Source organism: Micromys minutus, assembly GCF_963924665.1.
Source record: "Micromys minutus genome assembly, chromosome: 13".
Lineage (NCBI taxonomy): Eukaryota > Metazoa > Chordata > Mammalia > Rodentia > Muridae > Micromys > Micromys minutus.
The window spans coordinates 41,317,679-41,332,452 of NC_137982.1; positions in this window are offsets into that span (position 1 = coordinate 41,317,679).

Here is a 14,774-nt window from a genome sequence, read left to right on the forward strand (position 1 = left end):
GAAGAGTTTATGTTAGCATTCTGTACAAAGGTTAAAAGGGTGCATACCTAAGAACTGCTCTTCACCTTAAAGAATTTTATCCTATATAAATATTTTAAAGTATTTGAAACCAACAAGTGTTTGCAACAGGTTTTGGCACTACATAAATTTGTACAAACATCGGATTGTACAGAGATGATGTTACGAATTATAGCATATTAAATGAGTATAATATGTAAATGTCACTTTTATTTCCTTTGATAAAGTGTTAAGATGGAATCTATATGCAAGCTGTGCAAATATGCATTGTGGGGTGAGCTTCAAACACTTTTTTCTCTGTTTTAACTATTTCTACTCCTAAACCTGGAAACTTCTAGCCTACATACAATATAATTTTCCAAGCTGACTGATTCAGTCCAGCTTCTCTTGGATTCTGACTGAATTTCTCTACCTGCCGTCATACTAACTTTGCTCATATGTTCTAATCTGCTGACTCTGCCTCATTCTCTGGTTCAATCTGTCTTCACCTATTGAGCATGTTCTCTCTGTAATTTGTCTCTGTAAAACTGTCCTGGGAACACTCTCTCTCTCTCTCTCTCTCTCTCTCTCTCTCTCTCTCTCTCTCTCTCTCTCTCACACACACACACACACACACACACACACACACACACGTATAATTTAAAGTAAAAATAGTAAAAATTCTCTAAAATTATTATAAGAAAATATTGTGTGCTCTAAAAAAATTCTCCTACAAAGAAAATTTTAATGAATAACTTAAAACTCAACAGTTTTCTGGCAAACGAGGGAAAATCTGTTTTCTCTTGATAGTACAATCTATCAGAACCTAGGAAATGAAAAAATATGAATGTCAGTTTTAAAATATAGGATAAAACCAAGCTCATTAGTACTATTCTTATCCAACCTGTCTCTGAAATTTCACAAATTAATTTAAATTAAATTAGTAGTTGGTATTGAAAATATGAAGTATATGGAGCTGGAGAAATGGCTCAGCACTTAAGGGCACTGCCTGCTCTTCCAGAGGTCCTGAGTTCAATTCCCAGCAACCACATGATAAGACCTGACACCCTCTTCTGGTGTGTGCAGTGTGATTATAAGAAATAAATAAATCTTTAAAAAGAAAAATGAAAATAAACCAAATGAAAATATGAAGTATAAGTATACTGTACCTTTGAGTTGTTATTCTTCACCCTCTTCTACAACTATTATCCTTAGGTTTGGTTTTATTGTTTCTTGGGTCTCCTGGACATTTTGGGTTCAGAGCTTTATGCTTTTGGCATCTTCTCTTACTGTTTTGTCTATGTTTTCTATGTTGTCTTCAGCCCCTGAGATGCTCTCTTCCATCTCTTGTAGTCTCTTGGTTATACTTGTATTTATGACTCCTCATTTCTTTCTTAGGTTTTCTATCTCCAAGACTGTCTCTTTTTTTGATTTCTTTATCTATTTGCATTTTCAATTCTTTCACCTATTTTGTTGTGTTTTCTTGTAGTTCTTTGAGTGATTTCTCCTGGTTCTCTTGTAATTGTTTAATGAAGTTATTCATGTGCTTCATGAAGATCTCCATCATTATCATGAAGTATGATTTTAAGTCTAAATTTTGTTTTTCTGGAGTGTTGGGAAATCCACTATTTGCTGTGGTGGGAAAACTGGGCTTTGATGCTGTCAGGTTGTCTTGAATTTCATTGCTTTGGTTCTTGCACTTTCCTCTCTCCATCTTATTTTCAGTGATTGTAGGTGATCTTTTTTTTTCTGACAGGTGCTTGTATCTCTTGTGGATCTGAAGGTCCGTCTACTCAGTAGGGAGATTCCTCCTGGGTATTTAGCTCTTTGTGGGCAGGCAAGGAGTTTTGATGACAGTGACTCAGTTCTGTCTGTGTGGGCTCAGGTGTGAGAGCTCTTGAGAGGCTGTTCTGGGAGCTCTGCCCTCTGCCCACAGGTCCTGAGTCCTAATGATGATGGGGACCTGCCTCTTTTTCTAGACCAAAAAGAATGCCTTTCAGAGAGCTGCGGCTCCTTGTGCTCCAAGAACTCCTGGTGTTCCCTTGCATAACAGGTGGCAGGCCTGTGCCTCAGGCTAACCCTTGGTCCAGGTAGAAAACACCTGTGCAGCTGATCTGGGAGCTCAGCTTCCTGTGGGCAGATGCTCATTCCTGGTGATGGGGACCCAGCCTTCACTGTGGGGCAGAAGAGACCCTTTTCCAGAGAGCACCATGCTCACTGTGCTCTGAGAACTCCAGGTGTGACCTCCCTGGGTCTGTGCCCTAGGCTCACCCCTGGTCCAAAAAGGGCATGTGCAGCTAATCTGGGAGCTCAGCCTCTTGCAGCCCAATCCTGAGTCCCAATGCTGTCACGCGCCCACGCTTCCCGCCGCTAGGAACAGGCGTGCAACAAAACGAACAGCTTCTTCTGCAGATAACCTTTATTGAACAGCATTTTGAGCAGGGGCTTCATGAGCAGGAAACTTGTCTCTGAGTCGGGGACTCCCTACCGAGTTCTACTGTCTAGAAGGCCTCTCACGCGCAGTCCCCCACGAACGATCTCTCTGTCCAGTCTCTGTCCACGCGGGACCTCCCGCAATCTCTTTTACCGAGTCTCTCTCCACGTGGTGCCTCTCTGCCATCCCTCCACGTGGGGTCTCTCTCTCTGTCGTCCTCTTCTTCTCACGTGGGGGAGAAGATGCACTGCTATACATGCCTCAGAGACTTGTGTTGCTACCTGATTGGTGCATCCTCCTGTAGCTCAATCACGTGCCCCAAGAGTGGGCTGTGACTTATATGGTGCATGCGCATTAAGTCTGTTGGCTGGGCAGCAGCTCTGTTTGCTGAGTTCTCGGCGGGAAGCCGGCACCACGTTTGGGTGCAGCACAAACGGCTCCCTACACAATGCCCGTTACTTAATTTCTACTGCTATTTATTTTTATTAATCTTAGTGGGAAATAGTTTGGCACAACATTATAATGTTGCTTCTCATAGACTGTTCATACTACTTTTGCCTAAGTTATTAGTCGGATGGTAACAAATGATTTTCTCACTCCATCTTACACATGTATCAATTGGGCTCCTACTGTAGTAGACGAATTTCTGTATATCCCATTGGTTTGTTTATTTTTATAAAGAGGTATTCCTAGATATTCGTTCACTCCCCGAAGTGCACTTTAATTATTATTTTGACACTCATATCATCCTAGCTTATGCTAATAGAAACCATTTCAGCCTTTAATAAACCACATGTGTGTTCTTTCCAGCTATGGTCTTTATGCGATATGTACCCAAAGTAACTTTAAATTCCAGACATATTAATGAAAAGAAAAATATTTCAACATGTACAGCACCTAAACTATCTCAAAATATCATAACCCATCAGAATGATCACTTGCTAACAATTCTGGCTCTCTAAAGGTATTCAAGATTACATGGAAATTTTTACTTTTTTAACAAAATTATTTCTGTAGAAATTGGAATGTGATGTGAGGCAGTTTTGTTGAAAAATGGGTGTTTGGTTTCTTCTTCCTTTTTTGTGAATAATATACATTTGTGGAGTTTTAAATCAAGAAAATGCAAGATATTATAATAACTTGTAGATGCCTAACAACCATCCTCTGGACTATATGTGAGAAGTTTTGCTTTGCTTTGCTTTGCTTTGCTTTGCTTTGCTTTGCTTTGCTTTGCTTTGCTTTGCTTTGCTTTGCTTTGCTTTGCTTTGCTTTGCTTTGCTTTGCTCTGCTTTGCTTTGCTTCTATTCTGTTCTATGTGTTCTTACTCAGAGTTAATGCTTTCCCATGGCTTTAAATTAAACTTGGCTCTGAGATGCTCACAGTAGAGCTCCAAAACGGAACCATATTTGCTATTCCCTGTCCTGCCCTCACTAAATGCCTTCTTAGCACTTTTACCTTACTCTCTAGTGCTTATCACAATTTGCAATTAGATAATCATGAGTAATTATGAGTAATCATGTATAATCACCTTATACTACAGGACACTAGATGCTAAGTGCATGAAGGCAGGATCAGGTCTGCCATTCACTCAACACACAGTGAAGTGCCTGGTCATAATAGCTGCTTTCCAAAAAACTCTTGTGTATCCAAAACGTACTTACAAGGACATAAACCTGCATGGGGTTTTCACTGTATTCTCCCCAGCCCTCTGGAACTGTAACTGAAAGGGGGAAATTATTCTGACAGATAAAGAGAACAAATTAAGAAGTAATTTGCAGTTTGAAGAGTTTCTGTGATTATTTAGAAAAAAAATGTATCTTTCATATTTTCTGGCATGCTTTCCTATGCTGCCTCCAACATATAGAGGAATCTTTGTTTCCTAGATGGTTAAAATGTGGCATCATCGTATTTTATGTATCATTATCATTGTCAGCTCTGGCATCTGGAAGTGTGTTCTATGACTGAACTTGCATGCAATGCTATAAGACTTTCTGGTGGTGAAATCAAGCGAATTCTATCCCATTCTCTCAGTAAACTCTTAATATCAGCTACAAGGAAGGACGATATTTACTAGGCATGAGAAAAGACCACTCCAAGCTGCTTCTCATGTGGCAGAAGCCTGTTCCCGCCCCCCATCCCCCCCCCACACACATACACAATACATATGTTACGCTAGGTTTTAAAGATGATTATCACGAGTTTATCAACCTGGGCTGTGTAAGGGTCAGATGGTTTGGCTTAAGTGAGCGTATTCAATCCCACCATTAGGAGGTTAGTGTTAATTCGGAGTCTGCAGCTTCACAAAGTGAAGAGTAAATACACTCTAGTGCTCAGAAAGAAATGGACCCTCCTTTCACAGACCTCGAAATCCACTAAGAATGATGATTTGTTTTTAATTAAAATATGCCTGAGTATTAATCAACTTTAACGATAGAAATGGAGTATTCTGAGAAGTGTTACCAAGGGGGCCCTGCTTTAGCTTGCATACATAAAAAATCGTCTCAAAACTATAAGAGAAACTTTTGGGGAAGCTGGTCAATTTGTCTTTGAGTTATTGTTTGTCTTTCTGTTTGGGTTCATACAACACATATTAATTTAGATGCTGGGATGTCTTAAATCAAGTATCTGGTAGATTCCATTTCCTGGATTGTAGAAAAATGCGTTCTCATTATATAACAGAGGAAGGAAGTGTGGGGCAGGGAGGAGAAAGAGAGAGAAAGAATGAGTTGGTTTATTACATTCCTAGCCAATATAATAAAATACATAAAGAAGGAAAATGTGTCCCTCCTAGGGATGAGCCCCATTACTGGCTATCTAATGCTGAGAATTCAGCCTGAAATCAAATACATGCCACCAACAAAATAGATACAGCACACTCTAAGTATATTTGTACATTCACATGTATACGACAATAATCAGATCCAAAATGGCATATCAGTTTGAGACAGGAAGGACATATGAGGGGTTTATGGGAGTTCATCTGGGAGTATATTAAAGGGGAGAAGGTGACGTAATTCTATTTTAATTAAAAGTGTATCAAGAAGATATAGAAAATAATTGCACTCAAAAATGAGGGGGAAAATTACTTTCATGGCTAGAGAACATATAGTTCATCATGATGAGGATGGAATCATGGTTTGTGGTTATGTCATCAGGAGTGAAAGAATGCTCTAAAGGACTACAAGTCCCACATTCCACTTCTTTCCATGAAACCCCACTTCCTCCAGTCTTCACACACTCTTCAATCAACAACACTGGCTGCAGATTAAATGTTCAGACCCAGGAGCATGTGTGACATAGTTCAGACATCAGCTGTAACAATAGAGAAAGAGAATACTAAAAAGGTGCCTCTTTTTAATGAAGTTTTTTAGTGGATTCACAAAAGACAGAGACTAAAATATTCATTATGTGGCTTAAGTTGTAAAAATAAGTGTGAGTGTCTGCAGACAGGTACATCCTGGCACATCTATGGACAAATTAATAATTCATTTAGCCAAGGCACCATCTGTGATAGGCACTGTTGAGAGAGAGAGAGACAGAGACAGAGACACAGAGAGAGACAGAGATGGAGAGAGAAGGGGGAAGGGAGGGAGAAAGAGGGAGAGAGAGAGATCGTAGAGAAACTTTTGCAGACCTTAATGATGTGGGAAGGACTATAATTCTATAATTTACTGAGGAAAATGAGGAACTTAATTTCTGGTCACTTTGAAAAATGCATACCCAGCTAAAACGAGACAAGGTGACACTATGTGTTCCTTTTTCAGCTCTGGGGTTTCAGTGTGTCCTGCTTTAGGCAGTGCCACCTTTACAAATGTTTATGCTTTGTAATCTGTTAAACGTTCTATTTTCAATGGGTCCCCATTGAAGTACCAAAAGGTGATCTGATGTTTATGGATTCAATAAGGAATGATATGCCTTACTGAGAAAAATATGTGTCACCAAGATTTGCTCAGATGTGCATTACAGCCTGTTAGTCATGACCTTAACTTTAGTAAACTGACTACATATTAAGTAAGGTACCTCTAAACAAGGCTATGTATTGACTGGTCAATGAAAACATCATAGCCAGAAGATCTTAGGTACACATCTGCATTTCCCCTCCCAGTATTGGAAAAGCTTGAAGCCTCCCTAAGTCTTGGCAGCTAATGTGAAGATGAAGGAAACCTGTATGGAAATTAAGACACGGGTAGGAACAGAGACAATGTCTAAGACCAAGCAGACATACAGACTTAGGAAAGTTTCTTTGGTTTCTTTTCTGATCTTGTCAGTTGCTATTTCACATTCCCAGAAAACCCACAAACATTCACTGTATGTAATTCCTATGCAATGAGAGGAATATGATATATTTATAAATTATCTCTTTAACTCATCTCTAACTATGACCATTTTCTTTAAAATCTTTAAAGAATAATGTTGACAGTGAGTGTTTCATTTCTTGATTTCTAGTACTGTGTGGTTAGCCAGCCTACCCTAGCCAGGTTCTGCCCTATAACTTAGCAACTGTGTGTAGATAGTCACTTTCATTCATCAAGCTATGAGATTTATACTTCTCCAGAGAGAAAGTATATTTACTATATTAAATTTTTAAAATTACGCAAAATTGTTACCATTAGCTACAAAAGGGACATCTATGAAGAGCCCATATTTTCTATTTTTAATCAAGGCAATTAATACTTCATCCCTTCATCTAAGAATGTTTTAAAAAGAATGTATTCATTGATGAATATTTTTGTCTCTAATTATGAAGAGTTACAAAAAAAGCTAACAATAAAATCTAAGGACATTTAGTTACAAATATTTAATAGTAAAGATGAAACATTTTACAGTAGCAACAAACTGACAAGAAAAGTGTTGACCAAAGCAGAATTGTAAGTGAACACGGAGCAGAGATGGTGACTACTGAAATTAAAGGTTCCTTTCTGTTCCGCAGCGATTCCATACTTTTGGATGTCTCGTCTCAAGCCTATGTTCTGACAGACAACTGATGCCAACCACAGTGGTTTCAAACTTGAATCACTTTATCAAGAAGATGTTTCTTTCTCTTTTTTTTTTTTTAACCCAGAATTCACTTGGAAAAGTCATGTGGAACAACTCTGTCTAAAGAAGCATGAAGAAAAGTCTTCTGGGGTGAGTTGTTAAAATGAATGTCTACTGAAAGTTATGTGAAAAAAATTAAATCTCTCAATTTCAGATATTGTGAGCCATGTAGCCTGGAATTGTAGAAGTGACTTAGCCTTTCCTCTGTGCAAGTATGTGGACAAAAGCTAAAAAAAAAAAAAAAAAAAAAAAAAAAAAGAGTGTTAAATGACCAAGTCATAGATGCTTCTGAACCATTTAGTTTTTCCAACCTACAGATGAAATATTATCTGCAGCTTATAGTTGTTAGTACATAAGTCATTTTTATTTGAGCCTCCTGTGACTTGCTGACTAAAGCATCCTGCTATGAGACAGCCTTCAGGATATGTTTCATCCTTTTTTATTTGCAAATGTGTGTGTGTGTGTGTGTGTGTGTGTGTGTGTGTGTGTGTGTACACTTGATTGACCCATCAGACACGAAGTTGCATCTTACAACTGAGAGCATCTTTGATTAAACTTAAGGAAATTTGAGGAAAAGTAAAACCAATTAATTGACTACAAATCAATGAATTCCATCTATGATCTTTTTTTTTTTTTATCAAGAAAGGTGAATTGGACATGAGGGAATACTATGTTAACTCATTACATTTAAGCAGAGATAAATCACGAAATAGGTAAGTCTAATACACAGCAGTATTAAATAAGGATGTTATTAGTTACTGCTTTGAGACCACCAGTGAAACAGAATAAACTTTTTCAGGAAGTATGCAAGAGGAAGCTTCATTTGTGCTAAATTTTAAAGGACCTTCTAGACAAATTCAATTCATTTCACTAAGCAACCCAAAATTGGTAAAATTGAAGATGAGTTGGGATAAATGTACCCACATCATCAAGTTCATTCTCCCAAGTTATCCAAAGTGTGTGTGTGTGTGTGTGTGTGTGTGTGTGTATGTGTGTGTGTCGGTCTGTCTGTCGGTTTATGTTTGTCTGTATCTGTGTGTTTGTGTGTATGTGCCCATCTGTTTGTGTGTATCTATGTGTGTGTATTTGTGCATATATGTGTTTGTATCTGTGTATGTGTGTCAGTGTGCATTTCTGTGACTTGTGTTCATGTCTGTTTGTCTCTGTTAGTGTGTATCTGTGTGTGTTTGTGTGTGTGTGTCCATCTGCCTGTGTGCATTTCTATGTGTGTATATTTGTACATAGCTGTGCATATGTGTCTGTATGTATGTGTGTGCTACTAGTGTTTTAGAGTTTAGAGGTGTACATGTGACAGTGTAGGTATGGAACATACAACAGAGAACAACAGTGCTTCAGTCTTTTCTTTCCACTGTTTTAAGACAAGGTCTTTCTGTTGTCCCTTACTTCATACACCAGACTAGCTGACCCCCAAGCTTCAGCAATGCTCCTGGCTCAACATTGTCTATCCAATACTACCAGCAATGGAATTGCAGGCACATAAGTACTGCGCCTGCTTTATATGAGTCCTTGGCATGTGGACTTTAGTTTTCATATTTTTGCTGGAAGGGCTTTACTCACAGAGCTATCTCCTCAGTCCTTAAAATCTTGAAATAGTTGGAATTATTTTATTTGTGACATAAATGAGTGTGTGTGTGTGTGTGTGTGTGTGTGTGTGTGTGTGTGTGTACCTTGTCCAAGCCAAATTTCACCCCATAAAGAACAGAAGGCTGATTCTAATTGGGAATAAACTTCAGAGATACATTATAAGGAATCGACATTATATTTTATTCTCTACAAGCAACTTGTCCTGGAAGTACACAGGGTTTCATAAAGGCTTTTGTGTCTATACAGATTAAATGTAAGGGAAAAATAGAAATACCTGAGGTATCTAGCTTCTCGGTTCAAATAATTTAACACTCAAGTCATGTACTTCAAAGGTTTTTTTTTTTTTTTAAGTGTAGACCAGTCTGCAACACCAAAGGCCACAAAATGCCACAGAAGTAAGAGTGCATGGCTGACCTTTGAGACAGTCCAGTCCGGTTCCACTCACTCTGACCTCTACAGTTCAGTCCTTTTTACAACTGCTTTAGAATTTTTTTGTACATCATGCTTTTAAGTAACTACCCAATGGCAGATAGAGTTCCCCAACCAATCAGTGCTTCCTGCAATGACAAAGCAGACTAGTGCTCACACAGCATGCCTACTTAAAAGGGAAACTGAAAACATAAAGCAACAGTAAACACCTGAGGATGAATTGGGCATTAGCTCCCTGCACTCTGTTTTGTATTTTACACACAGAAGAAGTTCGCTGACAGCCATTTTCCTTGTCAAAGCAGACCTTTCTGTATTTGTGTTGTAATTAAACACATGGCACGATGTATTCTGAACCCCAGCCTCTCTGGGAAGTTTGTTTGTAATTAAATTTCTTGGTTGTAATCTTTGGACACTGACTCTTCCTTCTGTGTCCCGTTTACGTTAGTTAGGTAAAGCTTGCCCATCAGCTTGAGAATCGTCTCTGTGCTCTCCACGCGAATGGAAAGGCACACTGAAGAATAAGGAAAATGAAGGGAGCTGTGGTACTATTTGCTTTTTGCTAAGATCACATAAATAAGACACCACGCTGCAAAACGTAAAGCATCCAGGCTTCTGTGCCTGGGTATGTGTGTGACCATATGTGTGCCGATGTGTATACCTCTGTGTGTGAATATGTGTGTACCTGGGGGTGTGTGGAGTGGCACATGTGTATGTGTTTTACTATGGGGATTTAAAATTGAAACCATGGCAATGTGTCTGGAAAAATCCAAAACAACTTCATCATGAAGGGAACAATTTTCAGCTTGAGTGAAAATAAAAATAAAAAGGGTTAAAAAGATAGAATTTGGAAAGACACAGAAAATTGGTCATGGCGAGAATAAAAAATATTTTCGTGAGTACCATGATTTTTCCTTTTGCTAAAATGACAGTGGGTTCTAGTCATAACAAGGTGTTTCATTTGAATTAAGCAATAAATATATAAATATTCTACACTAAGCCCTCCATAGGTCACCCCTGATGACCTCCTGCCAACTTTGCTTCTCCCTTCTTTGCCCAAAAAGAACTTTGGCATTCAGCAGCGCCAGGGCATTCACCAACCCACTCCGTTTTGCAAGGACCACAACACACCTGCTAAGTAAGAGCCAGGGATTCTCTATAATTCCACCACAAGATGATCAAAGTAGGATGGCAGCTTTTGAGCAGCACCATTAGACTTTGCTACAAATGTTGTCAAATAGGAAATGTTTATTTAAAATAGGTTTGAAAGGAACTCAGAGTTCTTTTTCAATTTCCTTGTGCTTTCTCTTATTCGGTGATCCAAAACCGCGGACATATTGAGAAAAACACAATTATCCCCTTCTTCCTTCTGTGACTGCTAATAACTCGTTAGTGAGGGATGTTAAAGCTGAATAGGCCATAAAGATTTACCTTGTGTCTGTTAACAAGATGTGTTCTGTGAGATGATAATAGTAAGATTATTTTGTAAGTAAATACATTTGCTTATAGTTACTGTGGAGACTCTTGGAGTCTTTGTTTTGTGACATATTATTACACATCAACATGTGAATTGGATATAATCGGGAAAAGGTAGACACTATGTTCAAGATCTCCAGGAGCTGGACAGATTATAGAACCCTACCTATACAATGTTTATACAAGACAAAAAGACAGAGACAGTTACAGTATATTGCTGTGGACTCATAATTCAGTCATCACACTAACAGTGACATGATACTCAAGCTGTGAATGAATTCACTCTTCGGACCAGAATAGAAAGATTCTTTAGTGAGTATGCTGCAGGAAGGCAATAGGCTGGGTAGTGTCTAGAGCTCAGCTTGCAGTGGAAGACAGCAGGCATTCCCACACACAATGGGGTTTTTTCTATGTGGAAGAAGTATGTTCTTTTTTAGTTAGGGCAAGTCTTTTGTGTACAGTTCCCTGGGATCCAGTTCCCACTGTGCAAAGGAGGTCATTCAAGATGGGCACGTGTACTCTTCTGGGAAGTTAGTGTGGGTTCCTCCGTCATTTCTAGTTGCCAAGCCAATAAGCACATCGCTGTTTTACCAAAGTTCAGCCCTAGTATAAAGTGCAGGACACGGTGTTCACATGGCCAGTTTTGTGCTGTGCGATCATAGTATTTCTCAGCTGGTAGTTTGGGTTTCCTGTATCAAGCTTAAAGGAATCCTCACTCCTACTTTCTACACATATAAATTTTCATATTTATATCGTGATTTAGCTCATATCCAACCGAGGTGAAATCTTCAGGAAGGTGGTGTCTATCTCCCATTCCAGTTCACTGTATTTCACTTCAGTGGAGTGAAGGGCATGTAGATGCTGGTGACTAAACTTCTCTGTGTGATCAGGCAACCTTTGTCTCAGTAGCGCAAATGTATTTTACTGTGTTATGCAAGTTAAATCATTGTTTGAGCATTTATATTCCCTACCTTGCCCTCCTCAATATACACTATTCTAGAAACTTTAGGAAGACTATGTATATAGTTGCATAGTTTTGCTACTATCCAGGTTTCTTCCTGCTCCTATGTGGGTGGGTTGGTCTTATGTACAATCCATTTCCTCCAAAACATAGTGAATGGATACTTAATACATGTTATAACATCTTCATCTTTTCAGAAGGAGATATAGCTGGAATCATATAGGGGAGGGGCAGTCTTCTTTCAGCTAGCATGGTGTACCTGAGGTGGTTCACTATGCATAGTGAGAGGTTACTCTTTGTCACTTGTACAGTTGGGCCATAATTTCTCTAATTTCAAATTATTCTCTTTTTTTTACTTGTTTATATATTTATTTATTATATCATTTATTGCATCCAGATCCCAGTTTCTCTACTCCTTCCCTTTGCACCCTACTTCTCCCATCCATTCTTCATCTCCTCCTTCCCCATCCATTCCTCCTCACTTCCCTTCAGAAAAGGACATGCTTCCCAGGGATCAAACAAACATGGAATTTTTGCACATTTGTTGCAAGATTAGGCACCTCCTCTCCTATGAAGGCCGGATGAGGCAACCCAGTGGGGGACAAAGGTCCACCAAGTAGGCAGGGGAATCAGAAACAGCCCTGTTTCCTTATTAGGAGTTCCACAAAGGCACCAAGCTATACAACTGTAACACTTACACAGAGGGCCAAGGATAGATCCATGCAAGATCCCTGATTGTCATTTCAGTCTCTATGAGCCCCTATGGACCCAGGTTTGTTGACTATGTGTTTTTTCCTGTGGTGTCCTTGACACTTCTGGCTTTCTAAAATTCTTCCTCCTCTTCTTTAGGAGGATTCCCTGATCAGTGCCTAGTATTTGACCATGGGTCTCTGTATCTGTTTACATCAGTTGCTGGATGAACCCTCTTGGGTTAGGTACCGATCTGCGAGTAGAGCAGAATTAGCCATTAGGCATCATTTCATTGGCTTTTTACTCTAGTTGTCTTTGGTTCTATTCTAGGTCTCTGGGCAATCCAGACTCTGGTTTTTGGTACTATAAGAAATGTCAGATGAGCTCCCTCTGGTGGCATGGGTCTCAGGCTAGACCTATCATCGGTCAGCCACTCCCATAATTTCTGTGCCATCTTTACCCCAGCACATCATGCTGGCAGGACAAATTGTGGGTTGAAGGTTTTGTGGCTGAGTTGATGTTTCAGTCTCTCCACTGAAAGTCTTGCCTGGTTATAGGAGATGTCTAGTTCAGGCATTGTATCTCCCATTACTAGGAGTCTTAGGTAGGATCTCCCTAATAGATTACTGAACACAACTGGAACTGGGTGGCAATTAGGCCATTCCTACATGAAACAGTAACTGCCAGGAATCAATTAGAGACCCTAGCTAGTCGTCTTTTGAAAGTTTCTTTAACTATGTAGATATGTCGGTGGATGTGAGTGCAGCATTCTCAGAGGCCAGAAGGATCAGATCTCCTGGACCTGGAGTTACAGGTGGTTGCGAACCCCTGATGGGGGTGCTCACACTCAAACTCAGATCCACTGGAAGAGCAGTACATCCTCTTAACCACTGAGCCATCCCTCATACTAGTTGTCTTTTGTCATTGGATTTCAGCCTAAAGATTGAAACACAAGGCTTTGTAGAGGACTGGCTATCTTGAAAATTTTTTCAGGGACTACAACAAAACCAAGGCCATCAGGAACTGAGATAGACTCTTCTACAGAATTTCAGTGCTGTTCTAATATCTACGCAACTACTTGGAGAGGAGAGATGGGAAGCAGCTTAGGAGTGCAAGTCTGAAGGCAAAACAGGACAGGCTACCATCATTTTCCTGGGCCAGGGCTGGAGGTTTGTGAGGGAGTCATATGACTGCCTTCATTTTCAGAACTTTCATAGATTCTATATCACTCTATATGTCAATTTTTATTTGTTCTGAGACCACTAAGTGTCTGTAAGTAATTATATATAATGGGAAAAAGAATCAAGATTTAAACAAGGTTCTGAGCAGCCAATACCTCTATTATTTGGAGGCTACTATGAATTAGGGATAGGAGAAGTGAAAATAACATCACTGAGTTACATTCTATATCCATGAGTTAAGGACTTGGAGCAGACATAGCTTATAATCCTTAAACATCAAATATCTATGTGGTCAGATGTTACTTTCAGTATTAAATAAAATCAGAACTAGTCAATCAGAAGAGTAAAGCAATCATAGTCTAAAGTCTAAGTAACATGAGAGTTTGGAGGATGCCCTGACATTGTAAACATCCCAGTGAGTTTGGAGGTCACTCCTTCACTGGGAAGACCCCAGTGAGTTTGGAAGGAGCCCAGTCATGGGAAAGATCCCAATGAGTTTGGAGAGAGTGCCATCATTGGAAATGTCCCCATGTGTTTGGAGGGAGTCCCTTTATTGTAAAGAATCTGGTGAGTGTCAAGACCAGCGATGTTCTAAAGACGGATAGACTGCACGTACCTGGCCTGAAGTTATTAAACCTTGGCATATTTTAAATCATTCTCCTTGTTTAATTTCAAGGTCTGCCTACACTTAGATAACTTACCTATCACAGAGAACCATGGATCTTATTTCACCCCCAGAATTAATAAAGTTATACTCCAGGTTATTTTATGTATGAGTTATGTTTATATGAGCCAATCCTAAAATATCTTTAGCATAGAATCCTTCACTTCCATCATTTCACCATTTATAATATATATCATGATTTAATCTTTTTTTCAGAAATTGCTTTTAAACGTGATCACCCTTGTGTTGGTTAAAAATTAAAATATAGAATATTATCAAAGGTCATGTTGCATTATTCACATC